This window comes from Typopeltis vanoorti, chromosome 12, assembly GCF_054136105.1.
Source record: "Typopeltis vanoorti isolate ZY-2024b chromosome 12, IOZ_Tvanoo_1.0, whole genome shotgun sequence".
In the NCBI taxonomy this organism is placed as follows: domain Eukaryota; kingdom Metazoa; phylum Arthropoda; class Arachnida; order Uropygi; family Thelyphonidae; genus Typopeltis; species Typopeltis vanoorti.
In genome coordinates, this window is record NC_143560.1 from 87,090,651 (window position 1) to 87,106,325 (window position 15,675).

A 15,675-nucleotide genomic window follows, 5' to 3' on the forward strand; every position below is an offset into this window, starting at 1 on the left:
TGTTACTTGTCAAGACTCCGACATTATCAGATCTTATATTTCTATCGTCTAAACTTTGTACGGTATCAATCCACCTATATCTTGGTTTTCCTCTAGGAAAACCGAGATATAGGTGGATTGATATCGTTTTCCTGCCAACCTGGCAGAGAAAACTTGTTTTGCTAATCTTTCCTTGCCCATTCTGTTCAAGTGACCATACCACTCTGCTAACGCATTCCTGGATGCTGACAATGTCACGTTCTTTCCTAATATCCTTGTTTTTAATATAATATTGCCATTGATGCCATCTGTTCACGCCTCTAATTTTTCTCAGGACTCTCATATGTGCGGTCTCTAGTCTTCGGTCAAGTGTTTTACTTCTGACCCAGCTCTCAGATCCATAAGTTAAAACTTGTTTGAACACTATCTTGTATACAGCTAATTTAGTGTTCCGACTAATTTCTCTCTTATTCCATTTAAATTTGTTCAGTTGACTTCCTACCATACCAGCTTTGTTGATTCTGTTGTCTATTTCTATATTTAATTTACCATTTTCACTAAAAATCGTGCCTAAGTAGCTGAAATGTTTTTCTTGTTCCACAGGTTCTCCATTCACAACACAGTTGACATTATCTATTACAACAGTTATTCAATTTAGTCAGTGAATCTTGCAGACTTGTAGCGGATTTATTTAGAAGTATAACATCATCCGCATAAAGCAAAGAGCTGACATTAACATCTCCAATTTTGATATCATGTTTAATACCACTTTCCTTCATAATGTGATTCATATAGATAATGAATAACAGAAGAGATAATGTACAACCTTGTCTCACACCAGATTTAACATTAAACCATCTTCCTGTACTTCAATTCTAACTGCTGACTTACAACTCAAATAAAGACTAAGTATTGCTTGATATAATGCCCCATTGACACCATATAACTGGAGCATATTGAATAGCTTCTCTCTTGGCACCTTGTCATATGCCTTTTCCAAATCGACAAAACTTAAATACAGATCTTTGTTATATTCCCAGGATTTCTCCACTATTTGTCATAAAGTGAAGATCTGATCCTGACAGCCTCTATTTGGCCTGAATCCAGCTTGTTCTTCACCCAGCTTTTCTTCCACAATTCTTCGGAACCGTTTCTCAAATATACTTGCATAGATCTTACCAGAAACACTCAGTAGGGAAATACCTCTGTAATTCTCAAATTCAGTATCTTTTCCCTTTTTATATATGGGTACTATGAGAGCTCTACTACAATCATCGGGAATTCGTCCCTCTGTCCAGGCATTCTAAACTATGCAGTGCAGCCACTGTAAGACTTTTATACCAGCATACTTCAGCATTTCTGGTCGAATATCATCTACTACTGCTACCTTTCCACATTTCAAGCCTTTGATGGCTTTTTCTACTTCAAGTATGGATATGTATTCCTGACTGCATGCCTGGACAGTGTTTTTTACCACTATGCTGTCATCACTGCTTGTTTCATTTAGCACTTTTTCAAAGTAATTGCTCCATACGTCAAGTCTAACTTTTTCTCCTGTTTTCATGTCACCTTTATCATCTCTAACTCCTTTTACAGCTTTCTTTCCTTCATTCCTAAGTTTCTTCAACGACCTCCAGAATATTTTGCCACCTTCTTGATATTTATTTTCTAAGTTCCTGCCAAAGTCCTCCCATGACTTTTGTTTAGCTTGTTTTACAGAGTGTTTAGCTTTCTTACATTTGTCTCTGTATTCTTTAAGAGCACAAGCTGACTTATTTGCCAGGAACGTTTGATATACTTTCTTCTTTTCCTTCACTGCCTCTTTAACTTCCTATGTCCACCATGGAGTTCTAATTTTTCTATCCTTGCAGACAACTTCATCACATGCCTCTCTAGCTGAATCAATCAGGATTTTTTTCAAGGCTTGCCACTGAATCTCCAAGTTTTGTTTCCTGTTCTCAAACTCTTTCATTTTTTCTTCAATAATATTTCTGTATTTTAGTCTACAGTTCACATCTGAGTGCTGCTCAACTTTTATTCGCTTTAAAACTTTCTTACATGTTATTCTTTTCAATATGAAATTCAATTTTATCCTGCTCAAGACTAAATAGTGATCACTTCCAATTTCAAATCTTCTGTACACTCTGGTGTCCAGCAGCAGGGAGAAAACATCACTATCAACAATAACATAGTTAATGAGACTTTTCTTATTCCTTGCCTCTTCTCTCCATGTTAATTTGATTTGTGCACATTTTTATGTTGGAACATGGTGTTAGTAATAACCAGTCCATGTCCTGAGCAGAAATCCAACAGATATTTGCCATTATTATTAACTTTACTCTTTTCTCCAAATTTTGCCAAAACATTTTTTGTATGTCTGACAATCACTTCCTACTTTGCTGTTTAGATCCCCAACAAGGACCAACTTTTCCTTTTTCATTGTGTTACTAGCTTTCTCTAGAGCCTCAAAAAATTCTTCCACTTCTGCCTTAGTAGAACCTTCTGTGGGACCATAGGCACAAATAAGTCTCATTGTCCAGTTCCCCAATCTCATATTTGCCCATATTACTCTACTTGAGATTGCCTGTCATTCAAGAAGATTAGCCTCATATTTTGTGTTGAATACTATGGCTACTCCTTTTTTTCCGTGATTGTCATACCTGAATATAACATTTTGTGTTTATTGCTCAGAAAGATCTCATCAGTTTTTGTCTGTTTTGTTTCAGTCACTCCTATTATGTCAATCTGGTACTTATCTAATTCCTCAGCTAGCTCCATTTCTTTGCCATTCAGGCTTCTTATGTTGATAGTACCGATCTTCAACTCTGGTGATGTTGAGTTGGGGTGTGTTTTCAGATTGGTTCCAGTAGCTGAGTTTTCGCTGTTCGCCCTGGTTCTCTGGCGAAAACAATGGGGGCCTTGTTTAACCGGGTGACGCCCCAGCCGGCATGAAATTTTGTCATGTTGTACCATAATTTTTATTTTGGTTTAACCAATAAGAATACAGTTTGGTCGGCTAAATCCCAAATTGGCAGCCTATCTTCGTTCATTCAGTATCCGGGTAGATACCCAACAGGGTGCACCACGAGAAGGTGAGGATTGGACATTAGGTCAAAAGACTTTGTCGGTTCTCTGCATTCCTTTAAAGGCTATGTGGCGGTCTTCTCTCAGTTATACAGCTTTGACCCTTAAGCATCCTGTGAAAAAAAAAAATCCCTCTTCACTCTCTCAGTACTCTGTATCTCTTTTTAACCAGTTTTCCCTCCATATATGCTCTAGAGGTCACCTCCCCCTCTCACAACTCAGACCACAATCTTGTAGAAGTTTCATCTTCCACAGAATGCCCTTCTTCAACCTATTCTCAACCTTTGCATCCTCTGGCACTGCAAAGGTACCAAATGGAATGACCTTTGGTACTTCTACTCTTCCTTTCCAAGGTCTGACTATTGCTTCAGCCCTTCCAACTCTAACACATGCTCGAAACGAATCACAGACATTATCTTCACTTGCATGAAGGCCTTCACCCCCCCCCCCATTGCAGCCAAAATTCTTGTTTTCCTTACAAGCTGCAAATGCAAACCACTCATTAACAGAATCTGAATCTGATTTCATAAATGCCAACAGCCTCTTGTAGTTTTTCAGCTAAATAACTTGGACACTAAAAAGTCTCCTTGTCCTGATGTCATCTCTCCACTTGTTCTCCTGAATTAACACTTATCCTGTATCGTTTCTACAATCTAGCGCACGCGCGCGCGCGCACACACACACACACACACACACACACACACACACACACACACACACACACACACACTCTCTACTGTATCAGAATCACTACGGAAACCTGGAGACCAAGCCTGCACACATAATCTTTACAAGTTAAGTTCATTTTGGCATTGCAGTTAATCTCTCGGTTGCATTTGTAATCTTTCTTTGCTATATGGTCCTTGAACTTCAACTTCCTGTCTGTTAAAACTCCAAGATCCTTACTCTGATCAGTTTCTTCTTGCTTAATCTCACCAATGAGCATGATTTTACATTTATTAACATTAAAGTGATAGCCATTTTTACATGCCGCATATTCAAATCATTCTGCAAGTACTGCATCATCATCAAATAGTTGTATATCGCATGTCAAATCCTTTCCAATGTCATTGATGTACAGATTGAATAAAAATGGACCAAGGACTGATTCTTGTGGCACACTACTGGTTACCTTAAATCTTTCAGCTTCACATCGACCATATACCACTTTTTGTTATCTGTCAGTAGGTCATCTGCTTATCCGTGCCAGTAATTTATAATCCAATCCCATATTCTCCAGTTTATGCAACAGTCTTTCATTCTGTATTCTGTCAAAAAAATTCTCAACAAAATCCCAAGTATCATTTCCCTTGTCTAACTCAACAGTAACAATATTATAGAAAGTGAGTGGGTTGCTCAAATATGGCCTTCCCTTAGTACCCATTCATTGCGAAGTATAGTTTCCCTGTCAACCTATTTCTGTATTCAAACCCTAACCAACTTTTCTAAAATCTTCGCCAACACTCCAGAGATACTGATAGGTTCATAGTTGGATACATTCTTTGCACCACCCTTGTGCAATTCGACTACCATACATTCTTTCCACTCGTGCAGAATCTTTCCTGTTAGGAGACTCAAATTATATAGCCTGGTTAAAGGAATAGTAGTTCAGCTTAACACTTTTAGCATCCATGCTGATATCCCATCAGTTCCTATAGCAGAATTGTTATTCAGTTTGTGTAACAGCTCTAGTAACTCCTCCTTATACACCTTAGTTTCTTCATACAGTAAAGAGCTTGCAGTGAGCTCTATTGCAGACACCAGGTTGATAACTTTTAGCAAAATAACCACTCATTAGTTGAACAGTCTCTTCTCCATCAGTCAGCTGCATACCATCTGCATTCAGTCGAGTTATGCTTTCATATTCATGCTTTCTTTTACTTTCTTTTTCTGCCTTGGTCAATGTGTTGGGTCTTCATATTGCAGGCATTAGTGAGAACTGGCTATCAGAAGCAGACATACTAACTGGTATCAAGTGTAAAGGGTACAATATTTTTAGGAAGGGTAGATAAGATAGGAGAGGAGGAGATGTGCTGTTAATTGATATTAGAGTGACTTGAATGCATTAGATCTATACCTGCAATACTAGTAACAGTTTTTCATGTAGCAGTGAGTTTGAAGCCATCTTGTGTGAAGTGGAATTTAATAAGATCACATACTTAGTGAGGTGTTGTTACGTACGTAGCGGATTGGTTGATAGTGATGAAATTAAGAGTATGAATGTGAAAAGAAGTAATCATAATGGTGGGGGGGGGGAGACTTGAATGATCCGAACATTGATTGGGTAGCTGTGAAATCTCATGAGAAGAATGAAATGGAACTTATTGAGCTGTTGTGCAACTTCCTCAAGCAGAATGTGACAGAAGGAACTCGAGATCAAAGAGTGTCAGGAGAGATTTCAGTTGAAGATGTAACTATTCTGTCTCTGGTTGGTGATAGTGATCATATAGTACTCACTTGGGAAGTCGCTAGTTTATGAATGTTCCATTCAGAAAAGGTTACATGCTGTGATCTACAAAGCAGGAAATTATACAACCTGAGGAGTATGCTGATTTTTGTGCAATGGCATCAGTTGTTGGATGGAAAAGATATTGATAGTGCATGGAAAATGTTTAAAAAATACTTAAATGATGCAATACTATAATGTGTTCTTAAAGTTCAAAGAATGAATAGGGTAGGATCGTGAAATGGATGCATAATCTAATTAAGCAAGGGAGTCTTAAGAAAAAGGTGATGTGGTATACCGTGTGCATAAGGATAATGTCAGTTATGAAAATTATAAGCAGCAAGCGAGAAGAATCCCAACTGTTGTACAGAAAGCCGAGTGTCAAAACGCTGTATGAAAAAAATAATAATAAAATAAAATTTTAAAAAATCGTAGAGTGTAATTAGTAATATTTGAAATATAACACAACATGGCTATTAGTAAGCATCAAGTTATATAAAGAAAAAAAAAACATTTTTAGAACCATCACTTCATCATATTATTATTATACAGGCATCTTCATGGAGTCTGAAGATTCATCGTGTGAGGGCCACAATAATCATTATTGACACAACATCTGCATAATCTTTAAAGGTACCTGAAGCATGACTGTAAACAGCAAATTACATGATAACCACAGTAATAAACTTTAATGAAATGAAAGTGCGTAAAAACATGCAAATCAATTTGCTTGTTTCTACGCACTGATGATGTACTTCCATTTTCAGTACGAAATATCCTCACTTTCATTTCATTAAAGTTAATTAGTGTAGTTATCGTGTAATTTGTTGTTTACAATACAACATCTGCATACTTCTTAAGTCATATAATCTAAAGACAAGCTTAGGTATTAAACGGTATTCATAATGTATTTTAATGGTATTAACAACACCAAACTATTTAAAAAAAAAAAAAAAGTTGTTTATTAACTGGCTTATAGTTCACTGGATTTCAAACCAGCATCTTCAGAGCACAAAGCAGCATGTTATAGTTTACATATGACAAAGAGTAAGTGAAACAATTCAAAATTGTAATGGACAAAAAAAAAAGATCTAACATGCCCTCTAATGTTAAAAAAAAAAAAAAAAGTATTACAGCTATGTCAGAGTCGATCTTAAGATGACATTTTTGGGATAGTTTATACAGGTAGTTTAAGTCTTTTGACTAATTTCTCTCTTATTTCATATACATTTATTCATTTGACTTCCTACCATATCAATTTTGCTAATTCTTATTTTGCCATCTACACAAAAAATTGTGCCTAAATAAGCTGAATTTTACCTGTTCTATATGTTCTCCATTCAGGATGCAGTTTGTTTTCAGTTTTTCTGTCTGCTTTCATTGTTTGTCTTTTTATTGCACATTTGCATACTAAATTTTTTGCAACAGTTATTCAATTTAGTCAGGGAATCCAGTATACTAAATAATATTAAATAAATCCAGTACCGACTTGTACTGGATTTATTTAGAAGTATAACATCATCTGCAAAAAGTAAAGAGCTTTAATGCCACTTTCCTTCATAATGCGATCTATATACTGTAGATGATGAATAACAGTCGAGATAATGTGTGCACCTGGTCTCAAACCATCTTTTCTTGTATCTCCTTCTGACTGCTGACTTAAAGTTGAAATGTTGACTATGTATTGCTTAATTTAATGTCCCATTTACCCCATATAATTTCTTAATAGCTTTTCTCCTGTACTTCCACGTTTGAGCATTTCTGGTCAAATATCGTCTACAGTAGAGCCTTTTCACATTTCTGGATTTTGATGGCTTTATGCACTTCTGAATTTGAAAGATTGCTAAATGAAACAGTGACAGCATTGTAGCAGAAACATTCAAGAGGAATGCAGTTACTGTTTCATTTAGCAATCTTTCAAATTAATTACTCATCAAAGTTATTACTTAAGATATTTTTCAATAGCCTCCAGAATATTTTGGCACCTTCCTGATATTTATTTTCTATGTTCTTTCCAATGTCTTTCATATGAAGTTTTGATATGCTTTCTTCTTTACTTGACTGCCTTTTTAACTTCCTGAGTCCACCATGTAGTTCTGATTTTTCTATCCTTGAATATAATCTACTAAATCTGTTTGGTATTTATTTTCAAATGCTGTCAGTTTTTCTTGAATAATATTCATGTATATGAGTCTACAGTTCACATCTGAAAGCTGCTCAACTTTGATTTGCTTTAAAATTTGCATACACTCTTCTTTTCAGTATGAAATTCAGTTTTATCCTGCTCAACACTAAATGGTGATCACTTCTAATTTCAAATCCTCTGTATACTGTTCTGTTCTGAATCATTGCTATCAACAATAACACAGTCAATACAACTTTTCTTATTTCTTGCATCTTAACTCCATATGAATTTGTGCAGAACAGATATCCAACAGGTACTTACCATTATTATTAGCTTTGTTCTTTTCTCCAAATTTTCCCAGAACATTTTGTGGTAATCATCTGTTTAGATCTCCAACAAGGAACAAGGACCAGCTTTTCCTTTTTCATTGTGTCAACTTCCTTCTCTATTGCCTCGCAAAAATTCCTCCACTTCATCGTAGTGGAACCATAGGCACAAATAAGTCTCATTGTCTAGTTTCCCATTCTGATATTTGTCCACATTGCTATTTGATATTGTCTGCTATTCAAAAAGATTATCCTCATATTTAGTGTTGAGTACTATAACTACTCCTTCTTTTCCTTGATCATTATTGTTTGCATATAGCATGTTATATTTTTGTGCAGAAAAATCTAACTTTTTTTCCTCCTTTGTTTTGAGAGTGCCTGCTATATTGATCTGGATTGTATCCAGTTCTTCTTCCACTTTCATTTCTTTTCCATTGATGCTTTTTATTTTTATGGTGCTAATCTTAAACTCTGTTGATATTGAGTTGAAGTTGTTCAAGTAGCTGACCTTTTACTGTTAACGCTGGTTCCCTGATGAAAACAATGGGGGCCTTGTTTAACTTGGTGATTCCCCAGCTAGCATGAAATTCTCTCATGTTGTAGCATAATGTTATTTTGGTTTAAGCCAATAAGAATGCAGTTTATTCAGCTAAATCCCAAATTGCCAGCCCATTCTCATTCATTCAGTATCTGGGTAGATACCTACTAATGGGATGCACCACAAGAATGTGAAGATTGGACATTAGGTCAGAAGTCCTGGTTGGATCTCAGGAAAATCCCTTTAGTAACATGTCTCTAATCCTCTCCTTTCTGACTATTTGCTAAAGTTTTCATCTTGCAAATCTGAATTTCTCCTCATAGAGAACATCCCACAAATGTCATCATCATCATCATCATCATCAAATTCCTGCCATGTACCCTCAAGGGGTGTACAGGATATGACAGTACTACATGAAAAAATTACATCATTATTAACTTCCTATCTACAATTTTCCTCCAAATCAGTCTGTTACTTGTCAAGACTCCAACATTATCAGATCTTATATTTCTATCGTCTAAGGCACTTTGTACCGTATCAATCCATCTATATCTTGGTCTTCCTCTGGGTCGTTTTCCTGCCAACCTGGCAGAGAACACTTGTTTTGCTAATCTTTCCTCTCCCATTCTATTTAAGTGACCATACCATCTGAGATTAGCTCTGCTAACGCATTCCAGGATGCTGACAATGTCAAGTTCTTTCCTAATATCCTCATTTTTAATATGATATTGCCATTGATGCCATCTGTTCACACCTCTAATCTTTCTCAGGACTCTCATATCTGCGGTCTCTAGTCTTTGGTCAAGTGTTTTACTTCTGACCCAGCTCTCAGATCCATAAGTTAAAATTGGTTTGAACACAGTCTTGTATACAGCTAATTTAGTGTTCCGACTAATTTCTTTCTTATTCCATATGAATTTATTCAATTGACTTCCCACGATACCAGCTTTGCTGATTCTGTTGTCTATTTCTATATTTAGTTTACCATCTTCAGTAAAAATTGTGCCTAAGTAGCTGAAATGTTTTACTTGTTCCACAGGTTCTCCATTCACAACACAGTTGACATTTTCAATGATTCTGCCTATTTTCATTGTCTTTTTATTGCTGAGCTTCATACCATATCTATTACAACAGCTATTCAATTTAGTCAGAGAATCTTGCAGACTTGTAGCGGATTTATTTAGAAGTATAACATCATCCGCATAAAGCAAAGAGCTGACATTAACATTTCCAATTTTGATATCAGGTTTAATACCACATTCCTTCATAATGTGATCCATATAGATAATGAATAACAGAGGGGATAATGTACATCCTTGTCTCACACCAGATTTAACATTAAACCATCTTCCTGTACTTCCTTCAATTCTAACTGCTGACTCACAACTCAAATAAAGACTAAGTATTGCTTGATATAATGCCCCATTGACACCATATAACTGCAGCGTATTGAATAGCTTCTCTCTTGGCACCTTGTCATATGCCTTTTCCAAATCGACAAAACTTAAATACAGATCTTTGTTATATTCCCATGCTTTCGCGACTATTTGTCGTAAAGTGAAGATCTGATCCTGACAGCCTCTATTTGGCCTGAATCCAGCTTGTTCTTCACCAAGCTTTTCTTCCACAATTCTTCTCAACCGTTTCTCAAGTATACTTGCATAGATCTTGCCAGGAACACTCAGTAGGGAAATACCTCTGTAATTCTCACATTCAGTTTTATTTCCCTTTTTATATATGGGTACTATGAGAGCTCTACTCCAATCATCGGGAATTCGTCCCTCTGTCCAGGCTTTCTGAACTGTGCAGTGCAGCCACTGTAAGACTTTTATACCACCATACTTCAGAATTTCTGGTCGAATATCATCTACTCCCGCTGCCTTTCCACATTCCAAGCTTTGATGGCTTTTTCTACTTCAAGTATGGATATGTATTCCTGACTGCATGCGTGGTCAGTGTTTTTTATCACTGTGCTGTCATCACTGCTTGTTTCATTTAGCAGTTTTTCAAAGTAATTACTCCATACTTCAAGGATATCTTTTTCTCCTGTTTTCATTTCACCTTTATCATCTCTAATTCCTTTTACAGCACTCTTTCCTCCATTCCTAAGCTTCTTCAACAACCTCCAGAATATTTTGCCACCTTCTTGATATTTATTTTCTATATTCTTGCCAAAGTCCTCCCATGACTTTTGTTTAGCTAGTTTTACACACTGTTTAGTTTTCTTACATTTGTCTCTGTATTCTGTAAGAGTAAAATCTGCCTTATTTGCCAGGAACTTTTGATATGCTTTCTTCTTTTCCTTCACTGCCTCTTTAACTTCCTGTGTCCACCAGGGATTTCTGATTTTTTTATCTTTGCACACAACCTCACCACATGCCTCTCTGGCAGAATCAATCAATGTTTCCTTCAGAGTTTGCCACTGAATCTCCAAGGTTTGATTCCTGTTCTCAAACTCTTTCATTTTCTTTTCAATAATATTTCTGTATTTTAGTCTACAGTTTACATCTGAGAGCTGCTCAACTTTTATTCGCTTTAAAACTTTCTTACATGTTATTCTTTTCAATATGAAATTCAATTTTATCCTGCTCAAGACTAAATAGTGATCACTTCCAATTTCAAATCCTCTGTACACTCTGGTGTCCAGCAGCAGGGAGAAAATATCACTATCAACAATAACATAGTCAATGAGACTTTTCTTATTCCTAGCCTCTTCTCTCCATGTGAATTTGTGCACATTTTTATGTTGGAACATGGTGTTAGTAATAACCAGTCCATGTCCTGAGCAGAAATCCAACAGATATTTGCCATTATTATTAGCTTTGCTCTTTTCTCCAAATTTTCCCAAAATATTTTTGTATGTCTCACAATCATTTCCTACTCTACTATTTAGATCACCAACAAGGACCAACTTTTCCTTTTTCATTGTGTCAGTTGCTTTTTCTAAAGCCTCAAAAAATTCCTCCACTTCTACCTTAGTAGAACCTTCTGTGGGACCATAGGCATAAATAAGTCTCATTGTCCAGTTCCCCATTCTCATATTTGCCCACATTACTCTACTTGAGACTGACTGCCATTCAAGAAGATTAGCCTCGTATTTTGTGTTGAATACTATGGCGACTCCTTCTTTTCCTTGATTGTTATTGCCTGAATATAACATTTTGTATTTATTGCTCAGAAAGATCTCACCAGTTTTGGTCTTTTTTGTTTCAATCACCCCTATTATGTCGATCTGGTACTTATCTAATTCCTCAGCTAGCTCCATTTCTTTGCCATTCAGGCTTCTTACGTTGATAGTACCGATCTTTAACTCTGGTGATGTTGAGTTGGGGTTTGTTTTCAGATTTGTTCCAGTAACTGACTTTTCGCTGTTCGCCCTGGATCCCTGGCGAAAACAACGGGGGCCTTGTTTAACCGGGCGACGCCCCAGCCGGCATGAAATTTTGTCATGTTGTACCATCATTTTTTATTTTGGTTTAACCAATAAGAATACAATTTGGTCGGCTAAATCCCAAATTGCCAGCCCATCCTCGTTCGTTCAGTATCAAAGTAGATACCCAACAGGGTGCACCACGAGAAGGTGAGGATTGGACATTAGGTCAGAAGCCCTGGTCGGTTCTCCGCATTCCTTTAAAGGCTATGTGGAGGTCTCCTCTCAGTTATACAGCTTTGACCCTTAAGCATCCCACAAATGTCACTATTCTATTTATTCAACACTAAATCCTCTTCACTACTTCCACATCTCACAAGGAACCCAGATGAACAAATCTGTTTGCAATAGACCATATGTGGTTATATTAAAGTTTTTATAAAAGTTAATAACTTTTTATCCATGCATCTCAGTGTGTTTTTTAAATCCAAGTGATCCTTTGAGATGCTTTGTCTACTTTTAAATATACCCTCTTTAATGCAAATCCCAATCCTACAACACCTTCAAATCCCTAGTTTATCACTTCCTTGCAGTGCAGTTCCATCCATGAAATACATCTTGTATGTATATGCCTGTGTATCTATCTATCTATATATATCTGTTCAGTGTACCAGTACAGGCAGGGAATTGCAGTGATGTCTTCTCAATCTCAAAAGAAAGGCAAGCAGATACACACTATGAAATCTGCTTTTCAAGCTGTATGCCTGATAGCATAATGGAAGAGGGGCTCAGCCCTCCTGATACAGAAGATCCAGTGCCTCTCTTTTTGATATAAACCAACAATGAATGGGAATGACTTAAAACCCTGCAAAAGAAACAAAATTTACAGCACTCTAATGCAACAGTCCAACCTAAGCACTTCATTGGAAAATCCTGCATCATCCCACCAAACACTATTTCACTGGGACCTACCATATCGCACGAGAGCCACCAAACCCGGTGCAGATATTCAGTGGAGAATGTGGCACAATGCACTACCCACTCTACCTATATTACAGAAATTCAACCTGGATGTTTCAGATAACTGGCCGAGCAGGAACAGTCCAACATATCTATTTTGAATGCCCCTTCAACACCCAATTCATTCATCCCTGGGAAACGGCAGCCTTAACCTGCGGTTGCCCATACAGAAGAGGAATATCTCAATCTTGTCCATGCAGAGTCAAAAAACCATTTGATCTGCAACTATCTATCTATCACTGCTAAAGCAGTAATATACAATCTCTATCTTCGACACACACAAGACCAAACAGCACGACAGTTTCACAGAGAGAGAGAGAGAGGCAGCTGACCATCTCCTTTCAGCCTTCAAACAAAAGGTGAGGAGTCATATCCTACATAAGCATCATCACCATGGGCAGAACAACACCCTAGATCTTTGCCATGAAGACTGGAATCCATGGAATCAACTCTTGGCTGAGCAGGGCAACTGCATTACAGTCCACTTTCCAACATAAAAGTGACATCATTGCTCCCCATCCCAAAGAAAGGGAGAAGAAAATAGATTTTTGTGCTTAATAGTGTGAATGATGATCATCTGACCCTTTAATTTTCAATTTATAATCAATTTATAATTTATAATTGTGTAAAATATAAATATTACACAATATGTAATATTGTCTTCTGGCAACTTTTATTTTCGTGTAAGTTGTAGTATTGTGTTATAATAACTGTTATTGGTATGAAAAGTGTAATATCATCTTAAGTCTTATTCTTATGTAATTTATCTCAACAATCAATGAGCATCTAACCTCTCTGCCTAACTGCAGAGAACCAGTTAATCCTATTGATTTTAAATTAAAAAAAAAAATATATATATATATATATATACACACACACACACACACATATATATTGTATGTATGTGTGCATGTGCGTGCATGCGTGCGCACACACTGCTGGAAAGAAGTCAGTGGACATCCCTATGGGCAAGGTGCATTGTGCCATGTAATGAGTCGTGTTTGTAGCTGTTATAAATTAAATTGGAAGAATACGATGATACCAAGTCAAAAACTGTGTCCGGGTGAAATGGCTGCAAGAAGGAAACTGATGGAGTTTGAAAGAGGCGTTGTGATAGGATGCCACATTCAGGCCTCTCTGTTTGGCAAATTGTTGACAAATTGGACCATTCCAAGTTAACAATCAGTGATACCATACTGAGGTGGAAGCACTGGAAGTAAACTGCAATTTCTACCCGCAGTGAATAATCCACCACATCACTAAACATGACTGTAGGGTGCTACGAAGGATAATATGTAAACACTGCCATTCATTGGCTGATGCATTGAATGCAGAGTTCTGGATCATGAATCTGCACATTTAGAACTGAGGCTTACAGCATGGGTTTCCCTGGTAGGACCTCAATATGCAAGCCCCACATTACCCAAACCAACATGCACCATCTTTTTCACTGGTGGAAAGAGCGTGTTCAGTGGGACATGGAAGCTTGGAAAGCTGCATTATGGTGCAGTGAATCATGTTACACCCTCTACCGAGCAGATGGATGGGTGTGGCAGATGCCTGATAAATATCTCTTACCAGAGTGTGTAACCTCAATTATGAAATCCAGAGGTGGTGATTTGATGGAATAATCCTGTTTTTCTAATTTGGCCTCAGACCTCTGTTTGTGGTGCCATGAGCATTGAACTCCCAGCAATATCTGAACATTCTGGACAATGTAATGGTTCCTATTTTTTGTGCTGTTTCTACAGAACTGATCATTGTCTCTTTCAGCAAGACAATGCACCACGTCATAAGGCTGCTGCTGTAACTGCATGGTTTGTAGATATGAATATTACCACACTTGTTGGGTACAGTCAAGGGATCTCCACCCCACAACAGTTCAGGACCTTATTACATGCCTATGGGAAGAATGGTCCAAAATTCCCATTAATCACTATTTTACACTTGTGGAAAGTATGTCCCATAGGATTACTACAATCATCGTAGCAAGAGGAAGTTCAGTATCTTATTAAGATAGGTGCCATGGCTGTTTGTTCCTCACACTGTGATGTCCACTGACTTCTTTCCAAGTGATTATTTATTTCGATGTGTTATTTATTTATTCATCCATCCCAAAGTGCTTAACTTTACACTTTTGACACATCGACTTTTATTATCTGTTGCTATATCCAGTTTAGCATAATTAGCAAGCAATTAGTCGATATTCCCTCCCTTAAATCATTCCTAATATCACTGTTTTTTATTACTAAATAATTTAAGGAAATTAACAACATCAACTAGGATATACATTAAAATAAATTTTAATATACTTCAATATTTCGGCAACGTCACGTTCCCATTTTCAAGAAATTAAGAACAAGACAGGTGCACGCAGGCACAACAAACAGTAAGTGAGGAAGAAGCAGGAAGCTATTATTTCTCCTAAAGTCCTGATGGTACCTTCCCCCCCCCCCCCCCCTAGCGGGCAATGTTGGTATTCTTGGGTGATTGGGCTGAAGGTCTTCTGATGTAGGTTTCCCAAATTTGAGGCAGTCTCATGCAGCAAAATTTGTTGAGGTTTGGACTGAAGTTTCTTTGGGCTGAAGCTGATTCCATGAAAAGCCTTTCATATTTGTATTTACTACGGTGTATTATCGTGGTTTTCTTCTACCGTATTCTATGGCAGGTGTCCAGCGCGTGGTCAGCAAGACCAGAGTGGCTGTATTGGTGAAACCGGATGTAGTCCTTGTGTTCTGAAATTCTGATATTTGCTGTCCTGCCTGTTTGGCCAAAGTAGGACAGCTT

General features: G+C 37.2%; 1 protein-coding gene across 1 annotated transcript in view; it reads left to right on the forward strand.

The window, feature by feature from the left end:
* LOC150100970 (putative ATP-dependent RNA helicase DDX10) overlaps nucleotides 1-15,675 on the forward strand; it is a 293,342-nt gene that overhangs the window by 25,470 nt on the left and 252,197 nt on the right. The gene's annotated exons all lie outside the window — the stretch shown is intronic.